We start from the raw sequence: 24,075 nt of genomic DNA, 5'->3' as shown, positions 1-24,075 counted from the left end.
GAAATGTCAGTCACCTTCGCTTGAAAGGTGCTAGCGCAGGTGTTTTAATAAAGATTAATAAAGAGTGTCTATGTATTTTGAATAATAACTTTATGTAGAAAATAAAACAACATAGAAAAATAAGACACACATTTGAAATGTGATTATGAAGAATGGCCATCAATGTTAACGAAATGTACTAATCAATGATTTAATACTTATGAAATGTTGAATATATGTTAGACTAATGTAGTAATATGTCATATTAAGAGTTATGAAGTAAGCTTTAGCGTTATTAATTGTAGACCTTAACTTAGCGAGTGTCTTGGCCTACTTGCCAGGCCTCATGTAAAAGCTGTATTTCATAGCGTTTAATAAAATGGCTGTTCTAGAGTTAAACTGTGAATTTCTATTGTATTGATCAAATGTGCTCATAACGGAACCTTCTCATGAGAACCGACTGCTAGAAGATGATGTTCCAGCTAATGCAACATTTTATATGTAATGTGTGTGAGACTGACTTTCCCAGGATCGAGAGGGTTCAGAGCGGGGAACATGGCGGCCAGTTGAGAGCTGGAACTGCGAGCTCTCCGGATGGGCGGACGCTAGAAAGCATACTGTAACGCTGGTGCCACAGCCAAGGGATACGAACCTCCAGGATAGCGGCATTCGATGAGCGGAGGCACTGAGGAGTCGAGCCGGGACCGCTTGGCTTGGCGTCCCGGAAGCAGGAACAGCGGGGGAGACGGTGGAGGTGGGGTCGGCACGCGCTCTGACAAAGAGGGTAGAGGAGCGGTGCCGGAGGCGCGCATCGGTTCCTGGGGTGTGGGCGGAGGCTGCAAGGGGTGTGTGCCATGGGAGACACTACACCTCTCGTTGCAGCCTCCGCGGAGCACTGGTGGCGGGTCCTCGGCTCCCCTTGGAGAAGGAGCTAGGTTGGAGCCCGAAGAAAGGAGTAAGTGACTGCATAGAAGAAACACAGTGCATGTCGACGATTAAGCGACGCCCTAGGGGCTTTCAGGCTGACATTTATAAAGCAGGGGGTACAAGGACAGGTAAGCCTGGGCCCTTGGGGCTGAACTCTATTTCTTCTTTGCCTACAATTGCTTCTGAAAAAGGAAGGGGTGAAAGCAGGGTGAAGGTATGCAGTGGGGGTACTGAGAAGCCGAGGGCTGGAGGCAAGGCTTTGCCAATAAAGGATTGTCAACTTGCTTGCAAAATTAAGAAGGAGCTACCCCATAAAGGGGGCTTGACATATTCTTTGATGAAAAATAATACGGCGCTCCCAATGACAAAATATTTTCATACAGGGGTGAACGTGGTTTCACCCCCACAGTTGATACTCAATTGTCCTCAGGGGGGTTGGGGTTGATGACTCAGCAGACTGCGAGAGCTGATAACAGCAATTTGGTAACTGACGTTTTTTTGGGGATCAATGGAGGCTTCCCCCCTACCAACTTTGGTTGTTCCTGAACCTAGCCCTTCAGTTTCCCCTGCATCTCATAACCCAGTACTACAGGATTTGTTAGTTTCTCTAACAAAGGAGAATAGAGAGAAGTTTGAGATTTATGAACATAATCAAGCCAAAATCCAGGAAGCTTGTGAGGTTTTGGAGAGCATGATTAATTTGCTGGCTGATAGACTAGGCAAGTTGGAAGCTGTGGTAGAGGACCAGGATAAACGATTGTTGGTTAATAGCCAGGATATCTCACAGCTAAAACGTGGAGAGAAGATGTCACAGGATAAGCTGGAATTCTTGGAAAACAATATGAGGAGGAACAATATTAGGCTGTTAGGGGTCCCCTAGGGTATGGAAGGTGAAGATATTAAAGGGTATATGATATCACTGATTAGGGATGCTATCCCGAGTCTAGCTCATTTCAATCTGGAGGAGGATATTCAAAGAATTCACCGGGACCCTTTCAGAAAGAACCCGGAAGGAAGGCTCCCAGGAAGATTCTGATCAACTTTGCTAGCTACTTAATTAAGGAGAAAAGTTTGTTTGAAGCCCTTAAACCTGGAAGTTTCTATAAAGGGGACTGGTCTTTCTGCATAAGATCAGATGTGTCTAGAGCAACATTGGATAGACAATGGGAATTGGGGAACATTGTACAAGAGCTCCGGTCTTTTGGTGCTACAGTACAGCTGAGATTCCCGGCTGCTTTACATATTTTGTGGAGGAATAAAATATATAATATAAGAGACCCGGGGGAGGTTCGGACTTTTATAGAACAGATGAAGGCGTCACAATAGGAAATGGGAAATTTTTCCCTATGGAGAGCTCAATAGGGGTAACTAGATGGTTATCCTAAAAGAAGAAGGGAGGGTTCCCATGGGGAGGTGGGTTGGTATGGAGGGTGGTTTTTTGGGGGGAAGGACTGGTTTTGCACTGGGTGTGGGAGCATGTGGGTACAAAAAGATAAAAATAGGAGTGTCCTCATAATTTGTCTAGTAAGGTGGGGTGGGGTGGTGCACAGATTCCATTTGAAAATGGTTAAGTATGAGGGTTCGCTGTTGAAGATTCTTTCATGGAATGTCAATGGTTTGAGGGTAAAGCGAAGAAGGAGGAAGATTTTTGAGTTTCTTAGACTGGCTGATGAAGAGGTAGTTATTCTGCAGGAAACTCATTTGTTGCAAGAAGAGTGGGATATTTGGCTTAAGCAAATGAGATGGGTAGCATACAGTGTGAGTACCAATCAATCTTGTGCAGTTAAAGGGGTGGCAATTCTGTTTAAAAAATCTATTAGGATAAAGGTGGGCAATGTGCAAGTAGATTCAAGGGGTAGATGGGTGGTGGTGGAAGTGTGTTTGTAAGGGTGTTGGGTTACGATGGCAGGGTATTATGGTCCTAATGTAGACGATCTGACATCGTTCCAAGAACTGTATAATCTTCTACTTCTAGCTAAATATCCGGTTGTGCTAGGAGGTGACTTTAATATATTACTGGACCCTGCTTTGGATAAATCTACCCCTCGTGGTACTGTTAATTCTCCTAGAACTCAGTCACAGGTGAGGCAGGCTATGATAGATTTAGGACTTGTAGATATTTGGCATTGGAAAGGAGGAGAATGAGTGCCAACTGGAGAAATTGGAGCGTCAAAATGAAAAAGCGTGTTTGGATAGAGATCTCTTTTTAGAAAACCAAAATAGGACAAAATGGGATAGTAGTCGGTACGCGCAGTATGAATATGGGGAAGGGTGCAGCAAACTTCTAGCTTGGAAGGTTAAGTCAGATCGTTCATTATATTTCATCGATCAAATCAGATGTTACAGGTCGGCTTTGTACCGAGCAAACAGAGATAGAAGCGGCCTTTGTGTCATTTTTCCAAACACTTTATACAGAGAGTCTTGAGAATTCAGTAGAGCAGGTTAGAGCATTTCTGAGGGAAATTCACCTCCCCGCCTTGGATGATTCGGCCCGGCAGCTGTTAGGAAGCGAGATAAATGGGAAAGAACTGCTTGAAGTTATAAAGGCATTGAAGAAAGGGAAAGCACCTGGTCCTGATAATGTACTGAATGAGTTATGTAAGGTACTTGGGGAGAATTTTACTCCAATTTTAGCATTGGATGCTTTTAGAAGGGATACAAGCACGTAAACCATGGGATGAAGCTATAATTTGCTTATTGTTGAAACCTTGTAAGGACCCAATGCAGTGCTCATCGTATAGACCTATCTGGCTACTTAACTCAGATTACAAGCTTCATACAGGGATTTTATCTAGGAGACTTGGGAAAGTTATTGCTGATTTAATACATCCGGATCAGAAGGGTTTTATTAAAGGTAGACAGCTCCATGAATTAACTCATGATTTACTTGCTGCAATAGATTTGGCATTACAGGAGGAGGCACCCTTGGCTTTTGATGCAGCTAAAGCACTCGACCGAGTTAATTGGTCTTTCTTGCAGGTTGCGATGGAAGTTTTTGGATTGGTAAACTCCTTTATTAGAACCTTTAGGGAGTTGTATAGATCCTGAACAGCGAGGATTTTGGTTAATGATACGTTGTGCCAAGAGTTCAGGATTGGACGAGGTACTCGTCAAGGGTGTCCTTTGTCCCCTTTGTTTTTTGATTTGTATATTGAGCCTTTGGCAATATTGCTAAGGGCTAGCACGGATATCCTTCCTTTTCGGAGATGTGGGTGGGAAAAGAAAGTAGCACTCTACGCAGACGATTAGATGATCTACACTAGTGATGTGGTGGGTTCCCTGCCTACTATTAATTCATTGATGGAGCAGTTTGGGGGAATGTCGGGTTATAGTGTAAATACTGAGAAGACGGAGATTATGTGTTGGAATACGGCTTATGATTCCTCATTAGTCAAAAACAAGATAAAATATTTGGGAATTCAGCTTACGGGCAATTTTAGTGAAGTGGCGAGGGTTAATTTTGACAGGGTATATATTGAAACTAAAAAACTTCTTAAGTCTTAAGGCATGGGCCACTTTTCCCCTTTCGCTAATTGGCAGATCCAATATCTTAAAGATGTGTATTCTTTCAAAGTTCATCTTTTTATTTAATACCATCCCATTACAGTTTAGGCTATGCTGGTTCCAAAAATTACAGGGTGATATATCCATGTTTATTTGGGCTTCTAAGGGAGTAAGGATAGCATGGAAGAAGTTATGCAGAAAGAAGGAGTGGGGGGGGATTGCATCTCCAGATTTCGACAAGTATTATTTGGCGTTTCTATTGAAGAATATTAGAATGCTGCTGAGCAAGAGGCTAGAGTACATTCCTTTATGGAAAGCTCTGACGATGCATCTTGCAGAGGGGCTGATAATTTTCTATATAAATGTGGTCAGAGCTACAATGGGCAAGGACAAACCGGCTCAGTCCACCTCAGTGCAAACACGCATGGAACAGTTCAGCACAGGCCCAAGCTCGACTCACTTTGGTGACCTAGCATCGGATGGCCCTGGTGGGAAACCGCTGGCTGCCGGGGACCTAGCAACCATTCTTCATGCTATCCAGACCTCCCAAACAGCTGTGAAGTAGAAAATTGGGGAGGTCATGGTTGATGTGGCAATAGTGCGCCAAGATCTCTGCTACGCAACTGCAAGGATCACAGAGGCAGAATCTAGAATATCCACTGTGGAAGACAAAATGATTGCCCTTAAATCTAAAGTGTCAACATTGTTAGTCCGGACATCAGAATTGCATCACAGCGCGGAAGACGCTGAAAATCACTCAAGGCACAATAACATCTGTATCATAGGACTTCCTGAGAACATGGCAACCTCCTCCCTGGCTTCCTTCTTGGAAGAGTGGTTTAAATTGTGGATGCCCAGGGATCGCCTCAAACTGTGGTTTGCCATAGAGCGAGCCCATAGGGCTCTGCAGGCTAGGCCTCTACCAGGCTCTCCACCATGAACGGTGATACTTCGATTCTTTAATTTTAAAGACCGAGATGTGGTGCCAAAGGAGACACGTGCGAAAAGTGAACTGTTCTGCGATTGAGCAAAGATCCTTATATTTCATGACTACACGAGAGAAGTCCAACTACAACGTAGATCCTATGCAGAGGTTAAGCAAAAATTGAGAGTGATGGAGATACCTTACCGTTTTCTTTTTCCCACAAGGGTCAGAGTGGTGCACAACAACAAAACTAATTTCTTTGAGACCCCCACAGCAGCATGGACGTGGATAGCCGAGGGGGTCCCTCTGGGCCCCCCTGGCGGTGGTAATCCACGGATTCGGAGGCGCTGCCAAAAGACAGTCAGCTGCAGCGTCCCCTAGGTCTGTGGCAACGCACGCGGTCCAGAAGGCACAGGGTGTCATGTGGCTCGCGATCCAGCTCCCCCATGGGTCTCCTGCCAGAAGGAACCACTCAGTTGACGCTGCCCGAGCATCCAGCAAGCATTTGTCCCGATGAAGCAGAGGGGGAAGTTGCAGGCTAGGTGGCCGACACCTGAGCGCTTGGATGCCACCAGTGACTCTGACTTATCCCGTAGTCCATCGCTATGACTCTCTGCCTGGTAAGGAAGGAAGAAGAGGACGAGCAAAGCTTCAATCTAGTTATGTGCTGATATGCAACTGCCTAATATCTAATGCTCTTTAATCCGACACTATGGAGGGGTACACTACTGCCCACTAGATTGGGCATTAAAACTTTCTACCTTAGAGAATTAGATGTTTTAGAAGTGTGACAGATGCTTCTTCGGGATGGGGAGGGGGAGTATGGGGAGAGGTGGGAGTTGGGGGTGTGGGAGTTTGCGCCATGTTGCATGGCATTTGTTATTGCTGTTCAGAATCAATGTTTATTTGCTTTTACTATGAAATGCACAGGGATGTAGGCACGCGCTGATGTATATCAGGTACTAAGGCACACACCAGGGCAATAAGCTTACTCCGTTGGTTGGGGATCTGAATGATACCCGGGAGGACCTGTAGGTAAAAATTCACTTGACATATATCCACAGATAGGATGAGCCCGATGCAGATTATTTCATGGAACGTTAATGGTCTTCTAGATAAAATCAATTGCACAGCAGTGCTTGCGCACGTTCACCGCCACCAACATGACATGCTTCTGCTTCAAGAGATCCATTTTCTTGGGGACCAGTAACCATTCCTTGTCCATAAGGGCTTTGACAGGGTATACCATCCAGGGTTCGTTCATGGGTCGAGTGGGGTAGCAATACTGCTCCTTTCCTATGGTAATTACCAAGGTGCGGAGAGACCCACAAGGACGATATGTGGTCCTGACTGGGAAAGTTGAAGGCCTCACTGTCAACGCTATCAGTGTGTACACTCTGTCAGCGGCTGTGCACAGGGTTCTACACGACCTCACTAGCCTGCTCCTAGATTTGCCCCAGGGGGTCACTATTCTGGGGGGAGACACTAACACAGTTCCTGACCCCGTGCTGGGCATGACAGGATCCCCTCGGCCCATAGGCAGATCGCAGCCACAGCATTGTCTGGCTGGCTGACATCCGTGGAGCTGTGTGATGTGTGGAGAGTCTGGCATCCGTGCGCCGTCAGTTCACGCATACTTCGGCAGCATACCATACACAATGTAGAATTTACCTTGTTTTATTACCGGCCACAGATTGCTGCTATCTTACACACATTGAAATCCAGCCGAGGGGTATATCGGACCACGCGCTACTCAGGTTTGTAATGGGGCCCGCTCTGGCGGTGGTCCACCCTATGTGGCATGTGAATGCATGGTACCTGCGGCACAAGCCCCACATCCAACAACTGTGAGAAGCGCTTCAGGCATATTTTGTTCTTAATAAAGATTTGTCTCCTCACCGGGAATTCTCTATAGAGCGAGCAAGCAGTGGTATGGGTCGTGGCCAAGAGCCTCATCTGCTCTCAGGAGGGGTCCCAAACCCTACACATTACCCAATTGGAGTCCTGGGCCACCCAGTTTGAGGCAGAACAATTCACACAGCTGAATGAAGCGGTGACCAGGCAACTCCTGCTGATAAGAGAAGCGATCCGTGAACACTCTCTAGAAGTGGCTAAGCACCTTTGGCGTACAGTTAATGCCAAAGTATATGTGTGGGAGAGAGAGGGGGGGCAAAAATGGGAAGCTGCTTTACTGGTTGGCTTCACACCATCAATCACCTAGAATTATCCTTGAAATTTTTAACATGCATGGAGAACCTGTCACTAAGCTACAAGACGTGGTGGATACATTCACCTCCTATTATGAGGTACTTTACAGGGCCTCTTCGGCGATTGACATGGATCATGCACGCCAATTCTTAACAGACATTCCCCTGCCTGAATTGCCCTCTCCGGAGGCAGCAATCCTGGATGACCCCATAACGAACGAGGAAATCAATGATGCAATCTCCTCCTTGGGAGCGCGAAAGTCTCCACGACATGACGGGTTTTTGTTGCAATACTGTAAAGTGTTTTGAGATGACCTATCGCCGCTTCTTAAAGTCTTATATGAGGAGGTCGACCGACTGGGCTCCTTTCTAGGGGGATTAGACATGGCTACTATTGTGGTGCTTCCCAAAACTCAGCCACGGTCACGGATGTGTGGCGACTACAGACTAGTCTTCCTTATTAACAGTGAGGTGAAGATTTATGCCACGATTCTCGCCTCATGTCTTAAGAGGGCCCTGCCATTGCTGATTCACTCTGACCAATGTGGATTTATGGCTAATTGAAGCACGCAACATTCTATACATTGTCTGCACATGGCCATAGCACGGCGCCACCAGTTACCCCAGGACCTGGCCCTTTTAATTGTTGATTTCGAGAAGGCCTTTGATACCGCAGACTGGGGGTTTCTCTTCCTAGTTTTGCAAGGTGCTGGCTTGGGGCCTAGATTATGTCGACTGGTCTGTGCCTTATACGCCAAACCTGTCAATTGTATCCTATCCTCCACTCTGTCTATCCACCGGGGAGCACGTCAGGGATGTCCCCTGTCCCCTCTTCTTTTTGCCCTGGCCATTGAGCCTTTGGCACAACTGATTAGAATTGACTCGCTGTATCGCGGTTAGAACTGGGGAAACACATCCGAGGATCGTGTGGCTCTGTATGCGGATGATGTCTTGCTATACGTGACTGAACCCAGTGAGTCTGGCCTGAGGAGCTTTCACCATCTGCGCTGTTATGAGGAGGCATCTAGACTCAAAATGAACCCTGCCAAATCGGTGCTGGTGGCCCCGGCATTATCGTGGGGTTCCTATGATTGGCAGGGGTGTCGCGTAGGCTCTCATTATCTTAATGAGACTACTGGTTTTGAGCAGCAAGATCATCCACGGTGTGTGGAACTGAGTCTGACCCACGGTGGATGGCACTTGTTGCTCCAAATCCGGGCTTTGCTCCGACTAACTAGCAGTGCCTCATCTCTCCCGAATGGTAGAGATGATTGGGCAGCCGAGCGCATGACATTTCTATACTTCTCAGGAAAGTCGTGGTCACTCAGGTCACAACCAGTTCTCTCATACACAGTGCGGTCTCATATATAAATGACAATAAAGGCAGTGTAAGTTTTAAAGATTGGTTTAATAAAACAACTGCATCTTGGATAGCAAAGCGTGAGCTGCAATAACCAGAACTACACAACACAGTAATATTAAAATAGTAACGATGAGAGTGAAACACAAGAATAAGGCTATCATAGTGCTGCTAGATTATTTCCTCTCCAAGTTATATTTTCGAGCACAGTGTGTTAAGCTTTAAGCCTGCCTTTCAGGTACCCCTGGGAGGACATCAACCCTCATACCCGAGCAAAGGCCTGTAATCTGCGTCAGCATCTGCAATGGGGCATTCAGCATACAGTTGTGGTTCCCTGGCTGGAATCTCCCTCTTGACGTGTACTAGGACTAGGAAGTGTTTTTATAACTAACACGCAGATGTTCTAAGAAAATGTCCCTACGTAAGAATGTGTATTTTCTACAAATGCTGGAGACTAAATTTCTACCACATTTACCGGCAATGTACCAGACCATAGCATTGACTGAAGCACAGGGCGATCAAGAATGCATTATTTGAGAATACAGTGCTGAGCTGAGCTAAACAATGCGATAGAAGAAATTAAAACAAGGCCGTAAAAACTGGTTATTGTAAAATAACAGCGCGAAGCTGAATAAAATATATCTAGGGCAAAGTGCACAGTGGCCTTGTATGTTAAACTATTGTGCATAGAGCTATACTTAAAATAGCTACACTACAGGGAGTAGTACCTATTCGTCAGTTGAGCTTCAAATATTTAGCTATATGGGAGGCCCTCCGTCCGGAACTAAGAGGGTCCTTAAACCTGGCACTGTTTCGGTCTCGAACCAAGGCAGACCTGCAGCGATGGCAAGAGCTGCTGTTAAACGTTCTGGGCCATGTGGCCTTATATAAGATGATGATATTGCTGCATATTTTATATGTGCTCCAGAACTTTCCGTTCCCAATTCCACGCTCCTTGTTGCATACATTAGTTAGAACTGCAACTTTATTCCTCTGGTATAGCTCAAGACACCGGATTGAGCTGCAGCACTGCCAGAAGTGGGTATACGATGGGGAGGGGATGGGCATGGCTAACCCTTATTTGTACTACCTAGTAACGCAGCTCCTGCTTATGCATGACTGGTTTAATAGGGGGTGGGCAGATCCGGCTTATCAGCTGGAATTAGCTACACTTAAACTTATCGCACATTCTAGACCTCCTCTATGGTTCACCACTTCGCCGCGAGATGGACCCAGTGACTAGAGCAGTATTTCTTGCATGGCATGCGGCCCTTCGTCACACTCGATGGAATGTCATTACCCAGCAGACCCCCTTGTGGCACAGCCAGAATCCACCTGTGCATTTCTATCTCTTTCTCTTTTCTTTCCCTTTCTGTATATAAAACCCCCCAAAAACATTTAATGGATGTTTTATCAACCAATGCCAGGTACAATAAAGAACTTTGAAGGTCCTGCTAATTGCGTGCTGGGAATTACTCAGATAATGATCAAGATAAATCGCCACTGTTTGGTCAATGAGGCCCTAGTGGTGACCTGTGATCAGAACAACTTATTAGCTGGTGCTCATATTTTGAACCAAACACTGGCAATCATTGATTGCATGCATTATCACTGTTTAGAAAGGGCAGAAGTAAAAAAAAAAAAAAAAAAAAAAAAAAAAAACGTATTGACCTAAGGGAGGTCATTGCCATGCACTTATGAAAATGCTATTTAAGATGAGCTCTAATTAGAAAACTCTCAAGAACCAGATCTTAATATTGTATCCTTCTCTGACAAATACCTGGGAGACCGGGAGAAAGAAAATCATGTAACTGTGAAGCTAGAACCACCAGGAGAATGGTCATTCAAGTTAGAAAACAATATATTGTCATTTTGCTGGAAAGGGGCTGATCTGCCTGTGTCCAAAGGTGAGAAAGACTAGACTTGAGATGAGCACAAATAGCTGCTGACTGGGAATATCTGTAGACAGGATGGGTATTACCTCCCCATAAAAATCACCAAAGGATGTACAGCAACTAAGGCCCTACTACATATACAACAAGAGAAAGAAACATAGGGGAATGCTTACGCTGCGAGCTGAGAAAAGTAACTTGAGTGATGTGGTTTTCTAACCATTGCCATCATTTCTGTGTGGTATGAGGAAGTTCCCAAGCCATGCATGTGGGGAGTAATTTAGTAGATCATATGGGAATCACCCTTGACTTAGTAACCCTCAAGGCTTGGTCGTTATTAGAGGTAAAGTGCCTGAAATTCATAGTCCCAGAGTTGCCCTTCCCCTCAACCAAGATACTTCCATCTGCAATGGAAGTGTGAGAAAGTGACCCACTAGTGATACCAAAGTATTCTCTACTACAGATGTGATGACTGAATGTTGACAAGTAGGAATGAAGCCCCGTGATCAATGCAAATTAGCTTTCAGTTTTCAATCTCAAATGTTTTGCTGGACAAAGATTGGTTACATCAATAATGGGAGCAAATTCAACATATTCATGCATGAAACCTTACTTTCTGATGGGAAATTGAAATACTTGATGTATGTAGATGACATCCTGATCATGGGGCGGACCATGGAGGAGCAAGTTCAGAAAAGTCAACATCTGTTAGTCTGATTTTGGAATATAGGACTTAGGATATCACTTTAGAAAGTTCAATGCGCTAAACAGGGTGTAGAACTCCAGGGCCATACAACTGTTAAGCCAGGATTAAACCCACAAAAAGTAAAAGGAATAAGAACTGTTGAATGTTCCCACGACATTGACATAATTACTTTTTTTTATAGAAATTAAAACTTTCTCCAAACAGTTTATGAGAAATTATAGTGATCTGATGGCTCCTTGGGTGAAATTACTAAAAAAAAAAACCAGACATGGGAATAGGAAGTAAACCAAATTTCAACAGTAAAGGAGTCAAAACATTGTGTGGCTGTTAGACCGGACAGCGTTAGGGTGGTCACCCTCAACGTTTTACCTGCCTCCCTCCACTTTTTGACACTGTTTTTAAGACTTTGCGCACCTTACCACTGTTAACCAATGATAAAGTGCATATGCTCTCTCCCCTGAAACATGGCGACATTGGCTCATACCCAATTGGCTTATTTAATTTACTTATAAGTCCCTAGTAAAAGTGCACTACATGTGCCCAGGGCCTGCAGCACGGATTGTGCCACCCACATAAGTAGCACCCTAACCATGTCTCAGGACTGCCATTGCAAGGCCTGTGTGTGCAGTTTCACTGCCAATTCAACTTGGCATTTTAAAAGTACTTGCCAAGCCTGAAACTCCCCTTTTTCTTCATATAGGTCACCCCTATGGTAGGCCCTAGGAAACCCATAAGGCAGGGTGCTATGTAGGGAAAAGGCAAGACATGTACCTGTGTAGTTTATATATCCTGGTAGTATAAACCCCCTAAATTCATTTTACACTGCTGTGAGGCCTGCTCCTTTCATAGGCTAACATTAGGGCTACCCTCATATACTGTTTGAGTGGTAGATTCTGATCTGAAATGAGTAACAAGGTCATGTTTAGTAATACAAAATCCTGCAGACTGGTGAAGTTGGATTTATTATTGCTATTTTAGAAATGCCACTTTCAGAAAGTGAGCATTTCTCTGCACTTAAATACTTCTGTGCCTTACAATCCACGTCTGGCTGGGTTAGTTGACAGCTCCCTTGTGCATTTCACTCAGACAACCCCAAACACAGGATGCTCAGTCACACCTGCACACATCTGCATACTGAATGGGTCTTCCTCAACTGGGAGGGTTGAGGACCTGACACTTACATGTCAAAGGACAGTGGCCTGCCCTCACACAATGAATTGCCAAACCCCCTACTGGGACCCCGGCAGACAGGATGGAACTGAAAAGGGACCTTGTGCACTTCTAAGCTACTCTTTGAAGTCTACACCACTTCAAAGGCACATTTGGGTATTTAAACAGGGCCTCTGACCTTACCAACAGAGACAATTCTTGACAAGATACCTACTGGGAAAGGAACTCTGAACCAGAACCTGCAACCTGCTAAGAGAAGCTGTCTGGCTGCTTTGCTGAAAAGAAGTGCTGCCTTGCTGTTGCCCTGCTGCCTTGCTGGCCTCTGGCTCTGCTGCTCTCCAAGGGCTTGGATTGAGCTTGCTAGCTGTTTTCTGAAGTCTCCGGGCCAAAAAGACTTCATCTCTGCCAAGATCTCGAGTTGCGAAAATCGTCGCACCGCCTGCCCTGCGGTGAGAAAATCACTGCAATGCCAAACCGGAACGATGCAGCCCGTCTCCCCGAGTGGAGATCGACGCAGTGCCAGTGCTGCAACTGAAACTTTGACGCACGGCTCACTGGATTGACGCATAGCCAAGTCGGAACAACGCAGCCCAACTTTCTGCGATAGGAATCAAAGCAGTGCCTGCTGTGTGACAACCTTTTCCCAGTATCGCCCACCAGATTGACGCAGCTCCTGTGATTTCGCCCTGCACACCCAGGATTTCTCTGCATCATCCCCGGGGTGTCCAAATACCCCACAACCCAAAGAGGATCCAAGTCTGCTGCGCCGGAAATCGATGCATCGTCTGTGTGCGCCCAGAGAAACCGACACACACCTCCCCGTTTTCCACGCCTCTCCTCCTCTGCTGTCCTGTGCGAATAATTTAGATGCAAATGAGGTACTTTGTGCATGCAAGAGACATTTATTGCTTTTTAAGAACTAAAGACTATCAATACCAAAGTGATATTTCAACTTGCACTTATCAAACCTTGATCATTTTGACCTTAATCTCAAATAAATATTCTATATTTTTCTAAACCTGTGTGGTGTATTTCTGTGGTGTTTCTACTGTGTTATTGCATGACTTATTGCACTTCACACATTGCCTTTTAAGTTAAGCCTGACTGCTCAGTGCCAAGCTACCAGAGGGTGGGCACAGGATAATTTGGATTGTGTGTGACTTACCCTGATTAGAGAGAGGGTCCTTTCTTGGGCAGGGGGGAACCTGACTGCCAACCAAAGCACCCATTTCTAACAGTGGTCAAAACCCATGTTTAGCTTACACTGAAAAGGTTCAAGAGTTCTACTTAGAGAAAGAGGGGCTTATTTACAAGTCCAGTGGTGCAGGGTAACATAGCAAGTAACCACGGGGAAAGAGCAGAAATGCTCTGTACCTACAAAATACAGGGCATTTCAGTCCTCTCCTGCTGCGCTTGTGTACAATGGGCTGCCTAATACTCACGCAGGTCCTCTTGCACCATGGTGCATGGATGCCTGCTTCGCAGACAGGATTGTTTTTGTAGAGGAAGGCACACCTTGCTGCACAAAAAGATTCCATGGAGGCTTTTTTTCTCTTTCTAGTTGTGCTCCAAATGCCACTGCAACGCCCATGGAATGCCTCCCTGATTCAGTATAAGGCAACAGAGCAACTCGCACTGAATTGCCTTACACCATATCTACAAGGTCATGAAAAGCCAGTCAAAGTGGCTTTGCGTGGCCTTGTAGCTATGGGCCTGCACAATGCGGCACCGGTACATCCAAAAAGTGGCGTACCAGTGGCACATGGGGCTTGCAATTAAGCCCTGGAGTTTTCAGACAAACAGTCTTCTGCTGCATTACATCATAAGCTGGATCAAATAAACTAGATGACTTCTATGCCAGCAAAACGCTGTTGGTTGTTGAAGGGAAATTTGTTCTTGAGAGTTAACTTAAATGCTTAGTGTGGACTTTACAACAATTCCAGAGAATCATTTAAAGGGAGATAGGATTATTTTGGAGACTACCCATCAGCTCTTGCAATTCCTGCAAATCGAAAATTAGGTCAGACACTTATTAAATACATCATGACTAATGTCTGTGCATCAAAGTGTGATGTTGGGAAATCAAAAGAATGCTTTGGCATAGGGTTTGGCTGATCTACATGACTGCCTTAGCGACAACACATTATGAAACCAAAGGCAGTAACATCTGGAAGAGCGGGCCATATTGCTTCATCAGATAAATGAGGAAGGGAAATGTGAGAATATCTCAGTATTGTATGTAGATGGATATTCATTCTAGGTTAAGGATGGAAATCTGCGAACCTTACCAGTGCTTCAAAAGACTGGTTTGGTACCTCAACAATACAAGTTAGATCCCCAAAGGTGCCAAGCAGCTAAACTGATGGCAGCATAATTAACTGTCTACATCACCGATTCTGAATATGTTCAATTCAGTTTTTTGATTAAAATGTTTGCCTCACTGTAAGAAAAATGAGATGACAACTAATGAGAAACACCGGAAATTGAGCCATACTATTGATGATATTATTACTGAGAATGATATGTGAAGCTAATGGAAAAAGACTAAGGAGCATACTAAATAAAGTAGAGGGTTGTGAAAAGTAAGGGAACAGTGAGTGGTTCAGACAAGATCGTTGAATACAGGGCATACCATGAATTGAAACTAGAAGTGATTGCTTTGCTGAGGATGTACCAAAGAGTCGTGATCACCCAGTTACAAACCCAGACGGAAGAAGGGGCCTCTCTCACGAGATAGGGAAGAAGTTTGGCTCTGAATGAGGTGCAAAAGCAAGATCCGAGTGTAGAGAAATTTATACATTCAATGCGAACCCTAAAAAAGTGCCCCATCAATCAGATGGAAACTCAGGGCACAAAAGAGTTGCAAAGATTGAAGAGACCCATAAGTCATATTACTTCCTTGATAGGTTACTAGGGAGAAAATCCAAGAACGAGGCAATTCAATGTATTGCTTCCAAGTCCCTCAGGGGAAGCATCTTACTGGCCCTATCAGAAGCAAGAGGTTGAATCTGTTGCCAAGCTTGTCTGCTACATACTTAGTTACAATCCAATCAACTTTCAATAAAAAGAACCATGACAAAAGAGAAGGATTGCAATGCCTTAGTCTCATATTATTGGGCCACATAAGCAATCCAAGCCAAGTTTGCATCCTTTTTTCCCCAACATCCTGGGGATTTTAAAGGTACCCAGTGTTTGAGAATTTCCTTGGAGGGGACTGGGAAACTAGCCAAAATAAAGCTAAAAAGATTTTTGAGCATAAATGGGAAAAGAGTGCAGCAGAATCCGTTTTTTCACCTGCAAATGGCATCAATGAAGGTTTGCAGTGCTAAAATCACCAACTTCCTAGCTTTCATGATCAGGCCGACTAGAATCAGAAAATTACATTTTTCAACCCAGTTTTGACATTTTACTGGGGCATCTCATTTTTCCTATTTTGAGTGCTTTCAACCTCCTTCCACTTAGTGACAGAAATGGGTGTGAAACCAATGGTGGATCCCGAAAAGCTATACATTTCTGACAAGTACACAAAATTCTGAATTCAGCAAGGGGTCATTGGTGTAGATTCATCAACATTTCCCTATAGAAAGTAGCCCTTAAAATAAAAAATGAAATTGAGTTTTCCCAAGTATGGCAGATTTTCAAACTCAATATATCGTTATGTCCGCTGGGCTCTTCTGGTTGCAGGGATATATAGGGATAGCAGCTTCTCCAAGAACCAAAGCTACCCAGAGCCAATAACTGATCTGCACCTCAATTTTCATTTTGTACGGGGCATACAGCAATTCATTTGGTAAAATATCGAGAGAAAAATAGGTATCAAGGGAACCTATGCATTTCTGAAATGGGCACAAGATATGGAGTTTAGAAGCAGTGGTTATTTACACATCTTTGAAATTGGGGGTACCCATTCTAGTATGTGAATTACAGGGCATTTCCCAAAATGACTTCTTTCTTACACACTGTCTTACAGTTGGAAGGCGCAAATGCAGAGAACGAGAATTGGTAAGAACATTTGTTGTGCTAGTCTGTGTTACCTCAAGTCTCCCGATAAAAATGCCATGTCACTTGTGTGAATTGGCCTGGTGCCCGCGGCAGGAAACGTCACAAAACGCAACGTGGGCACATCACATTTCTCCAACAAAAACGGACTCATTTTTTTGCAAGGCGCTTATCTGGGGATTTTGGGCTCTAGCTCAGCCGGCACCTAGGGAAACCTAGCAAACCTGTACATATTTGAAAACTAGACACCCAAGGGAATCCAGGATGGGTATTACTTGTGTGGCTCTCACCACATTTTTTTTACCCAGAAGCCCTTGCAAACCTCGAAAACTGTCTAAAAAACACATTTTCCTCACGTTTATATAATGCAAACTTCTGGAATCTGTGGGGAGTAACAAACGTCCTTCTACCCAGCATTTCCCCCCAACTCTCCTTATAAAAATAGTTCGTCACATGGGTAGGCCTACTGCCTGTGACAGGAAACGTCCCAAATCACATTGTGGACACATCACATTTTTCCACTGAGAACTGACAAATTTTTTGCAATGTGCCTAGCTGTGGATTTTCGGCTCTAGCTCAGCCGCCACCTAGGGAAACGTAGCAAACCTGTACATTTTATTAAAACTAGAAACCTAGGAGAATCCAGAATGGGGTGCCTTGAGGGGCTCTCACTACATTTTTCTACCCAGCATCCCTTGCAACCCTCACAATTTGTCTAAAAAATTAATTTTCCTCACATTTCTGAGATGCAAAGTTCTGAAATCTATGGGGAGCCACAAACTTGCTTCCACCCAGCATTCCCCCTTAGTCTCCCTATAAAAATGTTACCTCAGTTGAATGGGTAGGCCTAGTTTCCGTGACAGGAAACACCCCAAAAAGCAATGTAGACACAACACATTTTTTCACTGAAAACTGACCCATTTTTCACAATGTGCCTAGCTGTGGATTTTGGGCTCTAGCTCAGTCAGCATCTAGGGAAACCTAGGAAACCTGTACATTTTTTAAAAGTAGCCACCTAGGGGAATCCAGAATGGGGTGACGTGTGGCTCTTGTTACATTTTTCTACTCAGAATCCCTTGCAAACCTTAAAATGTTTCATTTTCGGCACATTTCAGTGATGCAAAGTTCTGGAATCTGAGTGGAGCCACAAATTTCCTACAACTCAGCTCTCCACTTGATACCTTACTTATGTGGGTGGGCCAAGTGCTTGCGACCAATGTGCAGAGCTTTTGGGGGCACCAAAGCTTGTCCATAAGCTCATTTTTTTTTAAATACATTTTTAGGCTGACTGTGCTGTGGGTACCCTCAGAAGTGAGACCAAGGGGTACACTGGGTAGTAGGAAATTTGTGGTTTGTTTCTGGAAGAATATGACACAGAAATGCCAATGTGATTTTAGTCACATTTTGAAGTTTGCAGTGCATTGTGGGTTGGAAAACTTCTTGGAATCCACAAGAGGCACACCACCCTGAACTACCCTGGGTGTCTAGATTTTGAACATATCTAGAGTTGGTCGACTTTTCCTAGACAAGAAGCGAGCACATGGCCAAGTCTCTCACTTCTGTGATATCTCAAACATTCAAAATGTATTTTAAAAAAAGCCCTTAAGTTCTGTTAAAAATACCTCTATCAATGTTTAGATTGGACTACATGGTAACGTGGCCCCAGTACTATTTTACAATCACAGGGCTGATGTGGGGACAACTTTTCTGCACACACCATGGCCAGGTCTTTATAATCTTCTAGAATTTCTTCTGTCTGTAATCTAAAAACAGTAGCAAAAATCATGGCCAAACTGACTGTCAGAGAGGTTTCCAATCACTCCACTTTGTAATGGAAGCAATTCTCCTTACAAGATGAATCTATGATATCTGTTCTATGTCTCCAATCTATGGTTGGGTTATGCTCATTGAGCCATGGTAATCCCATGATTAGTTGGAATTGAGGAGCATCAATTACATTGAAAATTACTTGCTCATGGTGGCCATTTAGATCAGTTAGGTGAATGGGCTCACTTTCATGAGTTATGGGACCGGATGACAGGTTGGTACCATCTACAGCTCTGACTGCTTCCAGAATTGTTTTCTTGCTAAATTGAATATGCATACAACAGTCATATTTGATCTCACAAAAATTGCGACAGCCCCAGAACGTACTAGCCCTATATCCCTGCAACCAGAAGTGTGTTCACAACTTGCTGTGATGTAGGAGTTGACTTAGGACTAGCTTCCATCAGAGCAACTCATATTACTGACGGAGCTTGTCTTTACCCGACTAACTTTGGGCGTTTTTGGGCATTCTTCACAAGGTGTCCAGAGTCCACAATAAAGACATAGATAATTATTCCTTTGTTTCATTTTTAATTCATTGGAAAGAGGCCCACGGAAAGAGCCTACTTGCATGGGTTCCTCTGAAGTTATTTTATCTGTTGAATTTGGGCTATCATTCTTAACTCTGTTCAATCTTGGGGGAAATCGGATGAATATCTCTTTTCTTTTCCGACCGGAGTTCATTCAGACAATGATCTATTTGTAAAACCAAGTCTATTAACTCTGATAATTCCGTGGGTCTCTCGGGGATTTGTGCTACATCATGTTTCAATGTGTCTTTTAGCCATCTGTAAAAAATGCCAGCTCTCTTGGATTCTGGCCAATTGGTTTCCACCACAAGCTTGTCGAATTGAGCCAAGTAAACCACTAAATCTCTACTTCCTTGTCTAAACGTCAACAATTAATTACCTGTAGCTTGGTTGCTTAGCATCTGTCAAAAATTCTCAAAAATTCGACTTTGAATGCCTCAAAGTTATAGAGAATTGGATCTTTCCTGGAAAACACTGGCATACACCAATCTGCAGTATCTGGTCAGATAAGACAATATGAATGCCACCTTGGATTGATCTTCAGAAAAAATAACTGGCTGGCATAAAAAACGTAAAGAGCATTGTTTGAGGAAACTCTTTGCTTTATATGGGTCCCCCCCCTAAAGTGTTCTGGGTGTGCTAATGGAATTGCAGGGGAGATTGTATGAATAACTTGTGTTGAGAGGTCAGAAGTCTGTGGAGGGATATGAATACTTAGAGGATCCCTTTCACTAGAGCTAGATGTACTTCCTGCCAAAATCTCATCTATTCTCTCTTTAATTTGTAAGTACTCCTGACTCGATTGTCTTAATTCTTATTTCAAACTCTTATTTTCTTCTATGGTATCATTCAGTTGTTTTTGTATGTTTTCTAGAATTGTAGAGAGACCCTTCACAGCAATTTCATCTGCCATTCTGCTCAGGTAAAAATATTTTTTTTCCCAGATGACGGAAATGGCACTTCAACCTGTCAAGATACCTGATGGTGATTTTCACAAGAGCAGCAGAATAATCTCCGGTTCACTCCACCACTGCCTGTGGCCTACGATTATTGTCAGTCACACACAATAGCGGGGGGAGGGGAAGTAGGTGAGAGACAGCCTCAGACATCTGGTAAATCTTCACTACAGGGACCTCTTCCAAAGGGCTTTCAACTTTTGAGGGTACCTATGATAAATTATAACATCATTAATAATGTACTCATTGTACTAATACAACAGTTTTTACAAGCAAAGAGACATCTATAATTTCTTTAAAAATGTATTTACCTGTAAATGTCTAAGGGGAGGATTCTCTCCTTTTCACATAATTTTAAGATTGAGTGGTTTACATTTCATTTTTTTGTCATTCTTTAAAGTCTTTAATTCACTTCTGTAACTGCCTTAATGAGAATGTGCTATATATAGAGACACACACACATAGGTATAGATATATATATATATGTATATCTCTCTCTCTCTCTCTCTCTCTCTCTCTCTCTCTCTCTCTCTCTCTCTATATATATATATATATATATATATATATATGGCTTGGTAAATCTGGAGTGAATTTAAGTTTTCCTCTTTCTTGAGAGCGAATTCTCCAAAGGATGATGCCAGATAATTATTTATTATTTAATTAGCTCATCAAATGTTTGTGTCTATTATTAAAAATATTCCCCCCAACAGTCACTTCAAAAATTGGCAATTGAAATGATAATGTCACTTACTTGAAGAATTTAAAATTCAACCGGCAACATTTAATTCGATAACACAGTCTTCATAACGAAAAGAAAATGCGGAGAGACACTACCCTCCAAAATAGCATTTTCCGTTAAAAGACTGTTTTCTTCTGAACACTACTCATGGCTTGACAATGAATAAACGAGCTGCTCATGCGCAGACTGAACAGTGAATGCGCACTATGAATTTCTTCCACAAACAGACTCTCTCTGAACTGCACGTTGCAGCAACACTGCCTTCCTGACTGGATTTTCAGTTAAAGTACGCAGCTTGCAGGGACGCAACATGTGTTGGCTAAACAATATGTATGAACTGGCTTTAAAATCTGCATGAATCATGGAAGCCTCTTCTTTCAACGAATTATACGTAACACTGGAAATAAAAATGTGACAGAAAGGCAATTGGCTTTGGATGCTTGTCGCCAATAATACCATCTATTGCATACGCCACGAAAGGTTTAATCAGAGACCACACTAATTTTTCTCTTGTTCCTTATACAGAGGTGCTATTGCAGAGATCTTCAAACTTTATGATGCAGAAAACCCTGTCATAACTGTTTTAGGCTTATGGAGCCCCTCCTGACAACGATTTCTAGAACCTAGTACTCCTCATCATCGATAACCATAAATGCCCCCAAATTCCCACAGCAAATCATTTTTACAGTAGAGAAATAATATTAGCCACATAAATTCTGTGTTGGGCCCCCATGCACCATAGGGCTTAATTAATGTGTGCACCTGCTACACACTGCTTTCTTCTTCTGCTGCTGCCTGGGAGTGAGAGCTGGCCTAAGTGCAGAGGTGCAGCCATGTGCTGATGCAGGCTGTGGCAGCAGCTAGCACATTGGACAGTGCATGCCTGCACAACTTGAAGGTGAGGTGGCCCTCACCTCACGTTAGAAAAACACACATACAGGGTTCAATTTAGCCCAAAATTAAGTCAGTGGTTGCACATTGTCAATGAGGCATGCACCAAAGTGGAGGCACGAGCAGCAGTGTGAAAAAGAAACATAACTGCTGCTTGCTGCCCACACTGAGTGAATCTCAGCTGTGGTCAGACTGCTGAAGCCAGTGCGGCTGAGCCCCCAGGCCAGCGTGACCATTGCCAGCTATATTTTGATCCGTGAACTGTACTCACTGAGGCATCAGTGCTGTGTCAACCTCCCACCATCCACAGAGGAAAGGGCAGCCAGGCCAACCAGCTGTTGAAGTGCATTTGAAAGAAATAATATGGCAAATGAGATGCTGCATGCAATAGGGGTGTCAGTGGGCATGGGGGCAGGGTCAAAGGTGTGGCCAAAAAAAAAAAAATCTGTATGTTTTTTTAGGTCTCTCACTGTTGGGTAGCTACACATAATATAACACACAGCTTAAAAGAAAATTAAATTAAAAAAGTTGTTACTCATTGGGAAATGCACAATAGTACATTATGAAACCTCTATCAGTCAATGCACTGCAGAGGTCTGTGTGTAACCAGAGAGCCACACAATTAAATCTCGGGTGGTGCAGTGGAAAATACTGACTTGTGTATTTTCAGTGCTACGGGGTCACAGAAAGCACCGTGAATATGCAAGTCATTATTTTTAACTTGCAATACACACTGCATGAAATATATTGCTACAAAACGCATTAAAAGTTTTGCAATAAAATGGTGCCTCCAAAATATAGATTAATACCCAGACTGTGTAATGCAATTTTATTTTACATATCTGCCCCTTCAACACCTAGTCATGGTAGCAAGCGCTATGTAAATACAATTATAAATAAAATCACTCACATCACAGTTCAGTTGTTAACTGCACTAACACTGAAAAATAATAAACCTTTGTTATCACAAAGATTCGATCCGTTAAAGCCAGAACTGGCTCCCAAGCATCCTTTACATTTGCAGATTACCTTTTATAGTTGCAGACTTAAGATTTGCATTTCTTTCAGATAGCAGGCACCCTAGCAAAACTTTGTTTATCTGTCTGCCTGGCTTCGGTTTCACAGCGCAGGACACTCCCTGAATGACACTTCAGCTGAAGCAATTACAATATTGGAATTAACCATCACCTTATGGTTGTTTTACAGAAAGTAGAACCGTTTTGCATAAATCCTATTTGTGCTGACAGTAAGGCTGGGGACTCCACACCCCAGCAAAGACCACACCAAAGATTAAAGACCTCTGTGCTAGTGGGTCCTACTCTCTTATGAGTGTTCTTCGCCCTCCATCATATAGGAATATAAGAACCGCACAGAAGGGGTATTAACTGAAAGGCTTAGAGTGTGTCGGGCGTTAAACTTTTACAAACACATTACAGAACTATCCCTTTCCATTGATGCAGTCTTGGAGACCCCATCTGCAGTCCAAAATGGCTGACTGGGGGATCAGGCGTTTCAGCTGAAAGTGGCCAGGATGGGCCTAAACAGGATAGAAGGGTTGCTGTACAGAACTCCTATTCCATCTCATCTACCCATGTCGAATGGGACTCCACTCTTGTTTTCTCTTAACAGAGAAAACAGAGCTTTATTACACTACTGGTGCATAATCTTTCAGTATTCGTTGTTAGTGTTTTAAAAAAATGGAGTGCAATTAGTTGGAATACATATACAGCTTTCCCTGGCAGCTGCGGTAAGTAAAAAATAAATAAAAAAAAAGTTCTTTTGAATGCATGCTGTGTGCGTGCTTGCGGGTAGTGTGTGTTTATGTGAGAGAATGTGTAAGAGTAAATGTGTGTATATGTAAGATTGTACCTCTGTGTGTATGAAATTGAAGATATAGGGGCGTGTGATGTCAAGTCCGCGACCCCTAGCGTTTTGGTGAATTGATGTTCATGGGTACGATATAGTTACAAAAGATGCCCGAGGAACTGGGATTGATGCAGGTTAGTCTTCACCGCAAGCTCATCCTCTCCCTCCACATCCCCCCTCTTTTGATTCCTTCCTTTTTATTTTTCCTAGCTTTACCATGCCTGAATTATAATAGCCTTTTTTTTGGTTGTTCATTCTTGACTCACACTTTTTTTCCTCCTCCTGCTTGCTACTTTATTAAGCTGATGTCACGGCTAGTGGTAGCTATTACTCATTATAGCCTAGCAGGCAGTGCTCGGACTGCACGATGTAGGTGATGTAATTAGACTGGATCTGCATCAGGCTTTGTATTACATACATGTTGGAGATCTTAAATGTTGTCTTTTCTTGCACTATGCCACTAATCTCTGTTTCTGAAACCCATAACCCTGTATTAAAAAAATCAATTTACAAATGTTATCAAAAGTGTTATGTTATTCACAAATGAACATGGCAACCATACATTACTTTATTTTAAATCTAATGCATGTATTCCTT

This window comes from Pleurodeles waltl, chromosome 1_2, assembly GCF_031143425.1.
Source record: "Pleurodeles waltl isolate 20211129_DDA chromosome 1_2, aPleWal1.hap1.20221129, whole genome shotgun sequence".
Lineage (NCBI taxonomy): Eukaryota > Metazoa > Chordata > Amphibia > Caudata > Salamandridae > Pleurodeles > Pleurodeles waltl.
Note: the sequence above shows the minus strand (reverse complement) of the source record.